This window comes from Triturus cristatus, chromosome 3_2, assembly GCF_964204655.1.
Source record: "Triturus cristatus chromosome 3_2, aTriCri1.1, whole genome shotgun sequence".
Taxonomy (NCBI): Eukaryota; Metazoa; Chordata; class Amphibia; order Caudata; family Salamandridae; genus Triturus; species Triturus cristatus.
In genome coordinates this window covers 913,971,415-913,983,722 of record NC_140584.1, presented here as the reverse complement: position 1 = coordinate 913,983,722, position 12,308 = coordinate 913,971,415, and the positions used below count along the sequence as shown (strand labels likewise).

The window sequence follows — 12,308 nt, the reverse complement described above, 5'->3', positions numbered from 1 at the left end:
CTGAATTTTGCCCTCGCCCAGATAAATCTGTCCAGGGTCCATTTGAAAAGCTGTAGCCAGGGGTATTTGTTTCGGGGGGCATGGCCCCCAGAGATGACAAAAATAAGGATGGTTTGGGGAAGGTAAGTGCTATATCCTTAACAAGTTTGATATAATGCTGACGCACTAGAGAGGTTTTAAAGCATACGGTGCATTTTTTTCTTTTGTAGTTTTTTACTACAGTACTGTGCTCCACTAATGACTTTTGGGAAACATTTGTAAAAAACAGTACACTTGAAAGCATGTAAGTCAAAACAATATAGGGGCATATTTACAAGCTGGCGCAAAAAAATTATAGCCCCTTTTGCGGCCGTTTTCGGCCGAAAAGCGGCGATAATTTTATCGCCTAATTAGCAAGGCCACGCTAACGCGTGAAACCTTGCATTAGCGTGGGGATTCCTAACGCCCAGCTTTTCATCTCTAATGAGATGCAACGTGGGCGTTCCTGACCTAACATGACAGTAGAAGTGTCGCTGAGCGACATTTCTCCTATCATCAAGCCCCGCGATATGAAGCATAGCGGCAGGAAAAGTAGCGATAACCCCTGTTATCGCTACTTTCCTTATGCCTGCTTCAGGACAGACTTAGCCATGATATCCTATGGAAGGTGGATATCATGGCTAAGTTTGTGAGTCTCTATCAGCAAGCTAACGCCACACTATGTGAGATTATCGCTGGGTTTCCAGCGATAATCTCACGTTAGGCAGTTAGCGCTAGGATTTTTATCGCTGAGGAGATAAGCGTTGCTAATAGCACGCTATCTCAGCAATAATAATCCACGTTACCCGGCGATAATTATCCTCACATTAAGAGCGCTGAGCGATAATTATCGCCGGTTGTTGCTGATATGCCCCATAGTTTAAAAACAATTATCCAGAAAAGCAGTATTTCCAAAGAATTGCTGGAAAAATGCCAGTCCTTTGTTGTGGGTAAAGCATATGACCATCTTTATGTCCAATGGGAGAAGTTCATAGAAAACTCTATCTGTGTGTTATGTGTTCTCCCTCAAAGGAGTTTGTTTTACAATATTGTGGAAAATTCCGCATCAAAAGTACATTGGACTGATAACATTTATGGACATTGAATTGAATGTTAATTCAAGTATAGGAGACCTGGGAATTATCTCCAAGGAATATTTGAGAGACTTAGTAGGAAATGGTCAGTAGCAATCATCCATAGTTTAGGTACACATTTAATAAACAGCCAGGGCATCAGAGGTTCAGCTGTGCATTAGCCACTGAGTCCATGCACTCAGTGGGTGCTCCAAAGACATCATCACCAGTAGGAGGAATGGTTTAGACGTACTCCGACACTTGACCAATAATGTTGTGGGTTTTTGGAGTGCACTTGAGAATAAGAACATAATGTTGAGAATATAAGTGTTTCCTGAAGACTTGAACAAAAATATCTGGTATACAAGTATTCCCTGAACTGAGGGACACATTCAAAGCGTTTATATATAATTTGAATTTTGCAGCTTGTAAATCTGGTGGGGAAACCTGAGAGGAACAGCCACTCATATGTAATATTTCATTTTTTTTCCAAACACCTTAAATGTCTTTCCTGCTGCACTTATTACACTTTTTCCAATGCAGCCACTAGTGACTTGCTATCCATCAGCTTCTTGATGAACTTGTTGATTTTGCCCAGCTCTGTTTCATTGGTCTTGATGTACTTTTTGCACTTGATGTCCAAACTGCACCCGCAAGTCTAAAGTTAATAACCTCATGGTGCCCAACCCTAGGTCGCCACACCACACCTCCCGCACAGCACTGACAGGAGAAGATACCAGAAATACATCCACTGCAAGGCACCACTTGGTACCAGCAACGAGGAGGGTTGACTGAGTTGACTGTCCAGCACCATGCATGACAGGTACCATTGATGGAAAGATCCACTTCTTGCTACCCATCATGCTGACCACAACCACAGACAAATACAAATGCTAAACAAGCTCACTCTTACTATACGGTAGGGCAGAGTATTTGCATGGCATAAGCACAGAAACTTCCATTGATGGAAAAGTATTACAATTGGACAGTTCCACTAACCATACTGCAAGGAACTAATGAAACATGGGTCTAATACTTCCCAGGATGTTTGTAAAGGTAAAGACTTGGCAAGAAAGGTCTAAGCTACTAACACAGGACAAGTTCACAAAACTCACCTGGCAGTGATTTCTTCAAACTGCCAATGCTAGACAGGTCCACCGCACCAAACACTACTCAGCATCCTGCTTGTGAACAGCAAATGCATACAGAGCTCAGTCTACTGCAGGGTTTCCAAGGCAGCAGCAATGCAGCTGCCGCCCCCGCAGCACTGCTTCTGCTGAAACTCTACAGCTTCTACGGGTTTATCTGAGTCGGTGTCTGCCTTTGGGAAAGCTGCGGATTCAATCTGTTAGATCAAAGCTAACCCTGAAGAAATTACCAAACATAACTCTAAACATGATCTAGTGATCTGAAATGTATGCCTCGGTAGCTGATAGCCACTAACCAACCATACTGCACTCAACAGATATATTTGATGATGGTCTGAGCACATACTGGTAATCTCCATTACTCCAGGTTCAACATCCTCATTCCAGACCTTGCTCCATTAGTGCGAATCTCACCCCAGAGACAGGCAACTACTTTCTACCACCCAAAAATATAAACCTTTGTTCTGTCCCTCCGCCCCTGGCTACAAAAGGACCCACGTCCCTTCCCCGTCGTGTACATTAGCGAACAGACAGCTCATAAAAGAATGACACCAAGGGGATGGGCAAGAAGTGTGCATGACTGGGATGTGGACAACGAAGACCTGGAGTAAATTGAAGACTGCCAGTGGATAATTGGGTCACCATTTTCTTGCCCTTCTTCCTTTACCTTATCCTTAGTCTGTGAGGATATAATAAGCACTATCACCCTCCGTCACACCACCAGAGACCAGAAGATCCACCAGAACAATCACTGAATCCCGAAAAAAAACTGAAAGATCACAATATTCCACTAAATTTAGCAGAAGCAGGGAACAGGATGCAGGATATCAACGTCCTCTCCTACGCCAACAACGCGCAATTCATTCTCTCCCTCACAGACAAGACGCCCAGTACCCAGATCAAGTTCAATGCCTGCAAAATTGAAACTGCCAATTGGCTGGAGGTCAAATGTCTGAAGCTGAACAGCAACAAGAACAATATAATGATCTACGGGAAGAGTACATCACCGTGAGACTCCACCTGGCGGCAAACAGAGCGAGGACGGACACCCATCCCCACCACCCTTACCAAGAACCTCGGGACCATAATCAACAGCAAACTCAACATGATCTCCCAAGTGAATGCTGTCATCGCCTCAGCTTCCATACCCTGTAGATGCTGAGTAAGATTTTGAAATGGTTCCTAATCAGCATCTGGAAAACCATTGCACACTTCCTGGTCACAAGGAAAGTGGACTACGGGAACACCCGCAATGCCGGCATCTACAAAAAAACTCACCAGAAGGCTGCAGACCATTGCGAACTCGGCAGCCAGAATTACTCTCAACCTCTCACACCGCACTAACATCACACCACACCTGAAGGAGCTCCACTGGACCCCCATTCACAAACAAGCACATTTCAAACTCCTCACCCATACTTTCAAGGCACTACATGACACTGACCCATCATACCGCAACAATCGCATCTGCTTTCACAAAACTTCCAGACACCTCCGCTTGTCCGGACTCCTCCTTGCACAACTCCTATGCATACGGAAAACCATATCTGGCAGTCGAGTCTTCTCCTACATCTCTCCCAAATGTGGAATGTCCTGCTGCTACACATAAGAGCCTCATCCTCAACCCAAGATGCTGAAGACCTAGCTCTTCGAATAGTGCCACTGGGTCCTAGGTGTGTCTAGACTCACACCTGATCAGCTCCAGGATAGCCTCACGGGTAATTGTGCACTCTACATAACATAACATAACCAAACTAAACTGGCCAGGAAAATCTCAGATGGAGTCAACAAAAATAACAGACACCTAAGGACCCAGGACCAACGGACCACAAAGCAGCCAACAGAAGCAAAAAGCAGTGGGTGTCAAAAGCATGGAAAAATCAGGTAAAAACCAAAGAGAAACATAGTAGCCCAATACCAACATGCACTATGCACAATAGATCAGAATAGAAGCAGATAAAGAGCAGGAAGGATAAGAGCCCAAATCTGAAACCTACAGGTCCATAAAAGCTACGTATCCTGAACAACTCATATGACTCGGTAGTATACATTGATCGGGTCAGTACAATGCATTATCAGGCAGCCAAGCAGACACCACCAGAAAGTCACTGAAGGGCATGAACCAGTTGCAGGCAGATACATGTTCAGTGCCAGGAAATCTACCAGCTTATCAAAAAGAAGTACAGACACAGGAAAGGACATGAGCCGCTGCAGCTAACACCACATGAATCCAAGTTAACAAAACTAACTGCAAAACAAAAGCCACAGGGGAAATGACCACTAAGAACAGGCTGAACCGAGACCCACAAATCTAAACCTTGGAGAAGAAAGACAACCAGACAAACAAGTGAAAGAGTAGAAGCAAGAAACCCCTCACCTAGAAAAAACAGGTTATGATCGAGCACAGCTAACCCACAGAACTGAACAACTAAACAGGGCCAAAACCACAATGTGACTAAGCAAAACAAGATGCAGTGAGAGATCCTGAAGAAAGAAAGTCACAATGCAATTGATAAAACATCACCAGCCATTGAGCAGATGCACAGAGCGAAGAGCAAAAGGAAACAGCATTCAAACCATTACAGTGACCACCCATGAAGGACAGGCGGCCAAGACAACCGGGCCTAGTGACCTAAGAGTACCAAAAAATACCACCAGGGACAAATCACTGAAGGCAGACACCACAGCATGGCTGCCAAATAGAAGGAACAACTGTAAGTGGTCCTCAAGTAAGTAAAACCTGCAAACCATGAACAAACATATGGAATAGAGTACAGTACTGGAGAACAGCCCACCTGCAAAATTTCAGCTGTAACCAATGCAGGGGACATACACCCACAATTTGTAGGGTGTGCGGGCACTGTGCCACTTGCTTGAACACTGAAACAGCACCCTCCTAAGAAACACAAGCTCGAGTGGAGTGAAAGTGAGACCAAATCACCCTGAAAGTGGGACACAAATACCAGTGCGAGAAGCTGCAGATATGGTGACCCAAAAGAGCCAACCAAGGTGGGAATGTCAAAGCCACTGTGGCAGGCATGACAGTGGATTTCCTGCCATAGACTCAAAATCAGCATTATGGCCAAAGGGCATGGCATCATCAGGGAGGATCTGTCAGGAAAAAGTTCTGCAGCAGTCCAGCCAGAGCAATCAAACAAGCCCAAAAAGCAACGCAATGCACAAACATACCAGCCAGGCGAGCCTAGACTGTGGCATACAAAGTCAGAGAGAGGTGTTTAGATAGGCCTTGGGAATGCCCACAAACCCAAAGTTGCAAGCCAGGATCAGAAGCAGGGAGGGAAAATTGAAACAGCTGACAAGGACCCTAACCTGCCAACTGAGAGCCTGGCAGGGGTGGAATGGCTGAAGATTGTGACAACAGGCACCATGCTGCAAAAAGAAGGGGCATATTATCAAGCACCGCGTTAAAATTATCACCGCTTTAGCGGCAGAAAACTGCCACTAAAACGGCGATAATGGGCTTGATAATATGCCGCAGAGAATTCCAAAAGAAGCCCATGTTGACACCAGAACATGGGCTTCTATGGGAATTCTCAAGGGCATATTATCAAGCCCATTATCACCGCTTTAGCTGCAGTTTTCTGCCGCTAAAGCGACGATAATTTTAACGCTGTTTCTTGATAATATGCCCCCAAGTGAGGCAGACTAGCTCACAACAGCCAGTCCTAAAGTAATTGGCAAATGACTTTTTTAAAAACCAAAAGGGAGAAATCATAGGGGCAGAAGCCCAAGGAAGGAAACGTTTCAGAGGGACACAGTTAGGCAGCTCGAAAAGAACAGCAATGTAGGAACCCGCAGAGCAAACCAGCGCAACACAACCTGCCAGAAAACAGTACTGGAGAGGCCAAGGTCACAAAGCACTGAGCACTGAGACATATGGCAGACATCAGCCATAACAACTGCAAAATTACCAGCACATAGTTTATAAAGAAAGACTGCCAAGCAGAGCACTTCTTTCCCTCTAGGGAGAGGGAAGGAGAAGGAAGAAATGAAAAGGAAGAAAGGCCTGGCTCAAAAAGTGAGCCGGGAAACTAAACCAATAAGTCAAAGGAGGCACTCCCAGAGCCAAAGATGAATCCTAGAGACGAGGGAAGGCAGGAAAATAGATATATGCACACAAATAGGGCTACCCGAGATAATAGTAATAATGTTTCCCTCACAATACTACTCAATAAAAGTATTGGACATACACATAAATGTTATGGGTTTTCCTCACACACCACCAGGTGTCATGCTTCACCATAGGACATCCCACGCTCCCCAAAATACTGTTTTGATGAAGAGCGGGCCTTCACCTGGAGTCAGGAAGGCCCTTCAAACTAAGAGTGGGGCCGTGATAAAAGTGCACTAAAAACCAATGTGGCATACTAAAAAACCTTTTTATTCACTAGACATGACACTTGGTATTAAAACCAATTGTGAGGAAATGTTAGTACCCCGTCACAACTATTACCGTTGACATGTTTCTGCCTCGTGGCTCATGTGAGTCTGTGGCATTCTTCAGGACTGGAAATACAGGCTCCTAGAGTGGCAACTATCCATTTAGACTTACCACTGGTGAAAGAGTGATCTATGTGTACCTCTTATATATATGGCTCATGTACCTGTGAGTCAAATACAAACACTCTTAAGATTCCATACCATGTAGATGAAGGGATACACTATAATGCATGCATAACTGCCGGCATGCAACATTTGCATGCTTCGTGGTTTGTGGCATTCCACACGTGAGGTGCTACAAACCATTTCTCTTTTTTGGTTGTGAGACCAGCTCACTATCTTACCCCACTGTTGGGTCTTCTGGGCCCCAAGGAGGGAGGGTTCAGGAACCCCTGTAGTTGCATTCTAGGGGTAATGGATGAGGGCAGGGGCAGAATCGCAACACATAAATCGTACTTTCATTTGCAGTCATACATATCCTGGAATCAAATATCCCCCCCACACATTCACCCTCTTACTGCAGTATATAGAACCATACCATTCATATCAAACACACCCATGTCGCTGCGGCAGAGACAAAAGGAAATGTGTCGCCATCTACCACAAACGCCACTTAGCACAGGCAAGTGGGCATTTGCAGGGGAAGCCAAAGGGGAGAGCTGTTAAGGCAGACCTCAAAGACCAGGCCCTAAGCAAACAGAAACGGATCCCAGTACCAACAAGAGAAGCCTAGGAGATGCTGAAGTAACCAGAGGGAGTGTGCCACCATCCATCCGGTGAGAGCCTTGTACTAGGATCCCAAAAACAAAGGGCCAGATCCTGTACCCACAGGAGCAGGACCGCTCTAAGGCCTGTAGACACTTCCAGTTTAGTCAGACAAAACAGAACTTCCAATTCAGGCAACAGACTCCCAATTTTGGTAGCCAAAACTTAACTTAAATTTTTCTGCATTTTAATGTTAGTCTATATGAAATTAAAGTTCCCTGATTTGGTTTTCTATATTTCTCCTTATCTTTCACCAAATGTTGGCATGTAAGGTACAGCAGACGAGCTCTGCACCAGCAAAAGCCAAGCCACAGCCTAAGACGCAACATACCCGTTTGCTGATGGACAGAAATAATCAGAAAACAACTAAGAAACTCTCATCTAATAAGCAGATTAGAAATGAAGAAATAATTTCTGGATGGAGATAGAAGGACCGGGGTATGAATGGACGGCTTGTCCTTATGTAACTCTGGGGGCAAACTAAAATACAAGGGGGGGATATTATCAAGGATGGCGTTAAAAATTATCGCCGGTTTAGCGGTAGAAAACTGCCGCTAAAGCGACGATAATGGGCTTGGTAATATGCCGCAGAGAATTCCAATAAAAGTCCATGTTCTAGTGTCAACATGGGCTTCTATTGGAATTCTCTGCGGCATATTATCAAGCCCATTATCACCGAAACTGCCGCTAAAGCGGCGATAATTTTAACGCCTGGCTTGATAATATGCGCCATAGATTTTTTCTAGGGTTGTACTTACCTGGCTCCAAGGTAAGACTCAACTTCAGAGTAAGTACTGGGATGACAAATATAGACCGAAGACAATAAATAGATGCATTTGTTAGTGCAAGGATGGAGAAAGTGCAAAAAAGTCACTTGTTTATGCCATTCCGTATTTTGCATGATATCATCTGGGTGAAAAGCCATGGTATAATTTCCTCTGATTTGGGTATGTGATGAGATTTTCTGTGATGTTTACACTCCCGTCCTTCCTTCTCTGACTGCTCCCCTTCATGCTTGCCCACTAATCTCCCTAGCCTGTACCCTGGCCTCGTGGGAACCTGGTCATTCTGCCTGCTGTCTATACATCCCGTCCTCTTTCTTGCACCTATTCCACCCTTGCTTTACACCGCATTCCATGTTCTCTTCCCTTTCTGCCTTTTACAACTGTTCTCCTCCGTCCTGTATACTGGCTATCCTGCTTCCCTTTACAATTGATGTTATCCTATACACTACTTGCATCTACTTTTCCGCCTTCTTCCCTCCCTTCCCGCTACCACTCCTACCTCCTAGCTTTCCTTCGATTCTGTTTCCTATCCCACTGCCTGTTTCTTGTATCTAGTACCGACTCCTGTTAACTAAACCCCATGTTTTAATTATTTATCGGTAATGTCCACTACTCTGATTCTTTCTTCCCTGACCCAGGACATACTATTTGAGATTGGCCTACACTCCCGGGCAGTCACCTCCCCTCCTACAATTAGTAAACAAACACACTCTGAGGCACTGCTAAGCCTTTTAGATATGGTGGTAGCCATGACAACAGGCCCATAATTCTCCTGTGGTACTACTAATACTGTAAGTCTGAAGAAACAAGATATTTTGGAGAGGTAAACTAGGGGCATATTTACAAGGCGGCGATAGAAAATTATCACCGCTTTTGTGGCCGTTTTCGGCCGAAAAGCGGCGATAATTTCATCGCCTAATTAGCAAGGTCACGCTAACGTGTGAAACCTTGTATTAGCGCACGAATTCTTAATGCCCACTTTGCATCTTTAATGAGATACAAAGTGGGCGTTCCTGACCTGACATGACAGGAGAAATGTCGCTAAGCGACATTTCTCCTATCATCAAGCATAGCGGCAAGAAAAGTAGCGATAACCCGTTATCGCTACTTTCCTTATGCCTGCTTCAGGACTGACTTAGCCATGATATCCTATGGAAGGTGGATATCATGGCTAAGTATGGGAAGCCCTATCAACAAGCTAGCGCCACATTTCGTGAGATTATTGCTGGGTTTCCAGCGATAATCTCACGTTAGGCAGTTAGCGCTAGGATATTTATCGCTTTTGAGATAAGCGTTGCTAATAGCACGTTATCTCAGCGATAATAATCCACGCTAGCCGGCGATAATTATCCTAGCACTAAGTGCGCGTAGCGATAATTATCGCCGGTTGCTGCTGATATGCCCCTTAATCGGGTAGGAAAATGCCATTGGCCACCAAACAACCAATGAAAATTGGCCTATCTTACCACTGGCTGTTTAATCAAATGCAATAATATTCAGGTTTCACTGGGCACCTCAGGCTTCAAGGACTGGAATCACTGCCAGTGGTGGCTGCTCCAGGGAGCGCTGGGGTGAGGTGGAGCGGGGGAGGGGCCGGGGACGGGGGTAGTAAACTCCGGAATACGGCCAAATGGAGTTGAGTAAATAAATAAATAAAACGAATAACATTGCGCGCTGCATCGACGATTTGCCGTTGCAGCGGGAGCAATGTAATTCATTGTATTTATTTATTTACTCAACTCCATTCGGCCGTATTCTGGAGTTTACTACCCCCCACCTTGCCCCTCCCCTCCCCCGCCCCTCAGCACTCCCTCGAGTAGCCGCCACTGATCACTGCACCTGCTGCACACTTAATGGCTATGTCCCTGTAATGTCATATCCACAGACCTCATCATTACACTAAGGGGCATATTTGCGAGCCACTTGTGCCACTTTTGCATCACTTTTCCCGTGTTAAAAGTGACGCAAAAGTGGCGCAAGGGGCTTGTAATCTGCCTCTAATTATTCATTGAAAACATGAAACAGAAAAAAATCCTACCTCGTTCTGGCCATAAAACGTTCACATTGTATGTGCGCAGAGAAGCTGAATCGCTGAACTCGCTGCAGGGCAGCACCAAAGGCGTAGTCAATAGAAGAAGACTGTCAACAGGGACAAGCAGGCCCTGGAATTCACGGACTCCTATAGGCACAATGCTCACAGGTGGATGGTGGCACTTGCCGCAGCAGGCGGATGGTGAAACGTGCTGCAGGGTCCGTCGCATAGGCCTGTCACTACCAAGCAATGAACGACACCACCGAGGAACTGTCCCTGCTGCGCATAGGTGGTCAACATGTATAGTATTCATAACTCTTTCTACAGTATGCAGAACTAGAAGTAGTTGGATACATGCCTGTGTAGCCCCTCACCCTGGTCTCCTTCCTGTCTGTTTTTTTTCACGGAAGATGCAGGAACTTAACCCTACGTGTGCCCCAACCCCCCTGCCCACACTTACAGCAGACACCTAATTGTTCGGGATTCCTATATTATTACTTTTTTTTGCCAGACAGACTTTAAGCGCAACCTTTAACAACAAAGTCTGGCAGTTCACTTTAAGTGTTGTACAGGAATATGCAAGTATAAAGCTGAGGTTTTTAGGGGGGCCAAGAAAAATATGGACTGACACGGCCCCGCTCTACTTTTCCACTAACACCTGTTGTAAAAACAAGTCAGGAAAGAAAATTGAAACGTTTTCACCCCACGTGCATAAACCCACTAATAATCAATGCCAGCAACAAAAATCCGAAATACAGAACAGACTACATTGAACTTTCTTATACTATAATAAGGGGCTAACCACTCAGCTTGTGTTTCCTTCCTCCAGCTCTCCTGTAAGGGAGAGAGGAACGGTCATCAATAGCAAACAGCAGCTGCATAAATGCAACACTGTTCACTCGCTTCGCGCTCAGAAGGGAACACTACAAATCTTCCTCGTGGTTAGCGAAGACCAGACACTTTCGAACACATTTCCTCAGTTAAGAACTATAGAAATGATCCCTGAAAGTATAGTCTTAACCCATATGACTGCAGCTCACACGCCCAGAAAAAGTAGAAACCCTTCTTAGGTACGGTAAGCAAACGTTCGGCATCATCAACTCCAACAAAAACATATAGATGTAAAACACCATAAAAATAACAATCTAAAGATGCACGGGCAGACGCTTTCTTCACAGTAAAGCATTCTCAATAGATCCTCGGTGACGCACTGCTTTAAAAATCTGCATAATCGAAATCAGCAACCAATCACATTCAGCCTGCCTTTTCCTGACACACACGGATTCCCTGCTCGCTGCTCCCGAAACAGACAGAGGACTTACAGTGTGAAAGTTTAATTTTCAAACAGGTAAACAGAGCGTAGGCATAGTTTTGTTTTGTTTTTTCGCTCACAGCAACACATTTGTACTTATTGAAAAATGAAGAGAACCAAACTCACAGCAAAGACAATCCAGCGTTACTTCCACAGTTTTTTGCACTGCACTAAATGAGCACCTTTCCCGTTTCAAGATGGCTATGCATAGCCAGACTGCGCGAAGAATGTGTTTTACTACAGATCAGACAGAATCACCAGAGCACTTTGCGCTCTGATTCCACATCATAGGGTGCCAAAACTGTAGGTGGCCTAGGAACTATTCTCAAAGCCTTGATTTTGATGCTCGAGCCAAGACTGGGATTTTTCTGGAAGTTTCATCCTAAAATATTTTTGCGAGATGTTCCACTTCCTATCTGAAAAGCGATTCACATGTTCAGAGGCAAAGCGTTTTCTGCACTGCACTAAGGGGCATATCAACAAGGGCTTTAAAAGCCAAAAAAGCAGAGATAAAACTAGCGCCCTATCAACAACAGCGTGCTAACATGCAAATTTGCATGTTAGCACCCTTTTACTCTACGCTTCCCCTTGCATCTCATTCTCCTATTATCAAGAATGTCGCTAACCCTGTTAGAGACAAAAAAAGCAGCGCTAACCGTGGTTAACGCTGCTTTTTTACGTCTGGTATTTTTCAGACTTAGCCATGATATCCTA

At 44.9% G+C, this 12,308-nt stretch overlaps 1 non-coding gene across 1 annotated transcript; it reads right to left on the bottom strand.

Annotated features, from left to right (window-relative positions):
- Positions 1-11,082: 11,082 nt before the first annotated feature.
- Positions 11,083-11,300, bottom strand: LOC146858447 (small nucleolar RNA U3). Its single transcript, XR_014980439.1, has one exon. It is a non-coding gene; the product is annotated as a small nucleolar RNA U3 (small nucleolar RNA).
- Between the last annotated feature and the right edge of the window lie 1,008 nt (positions 11,301-12,308).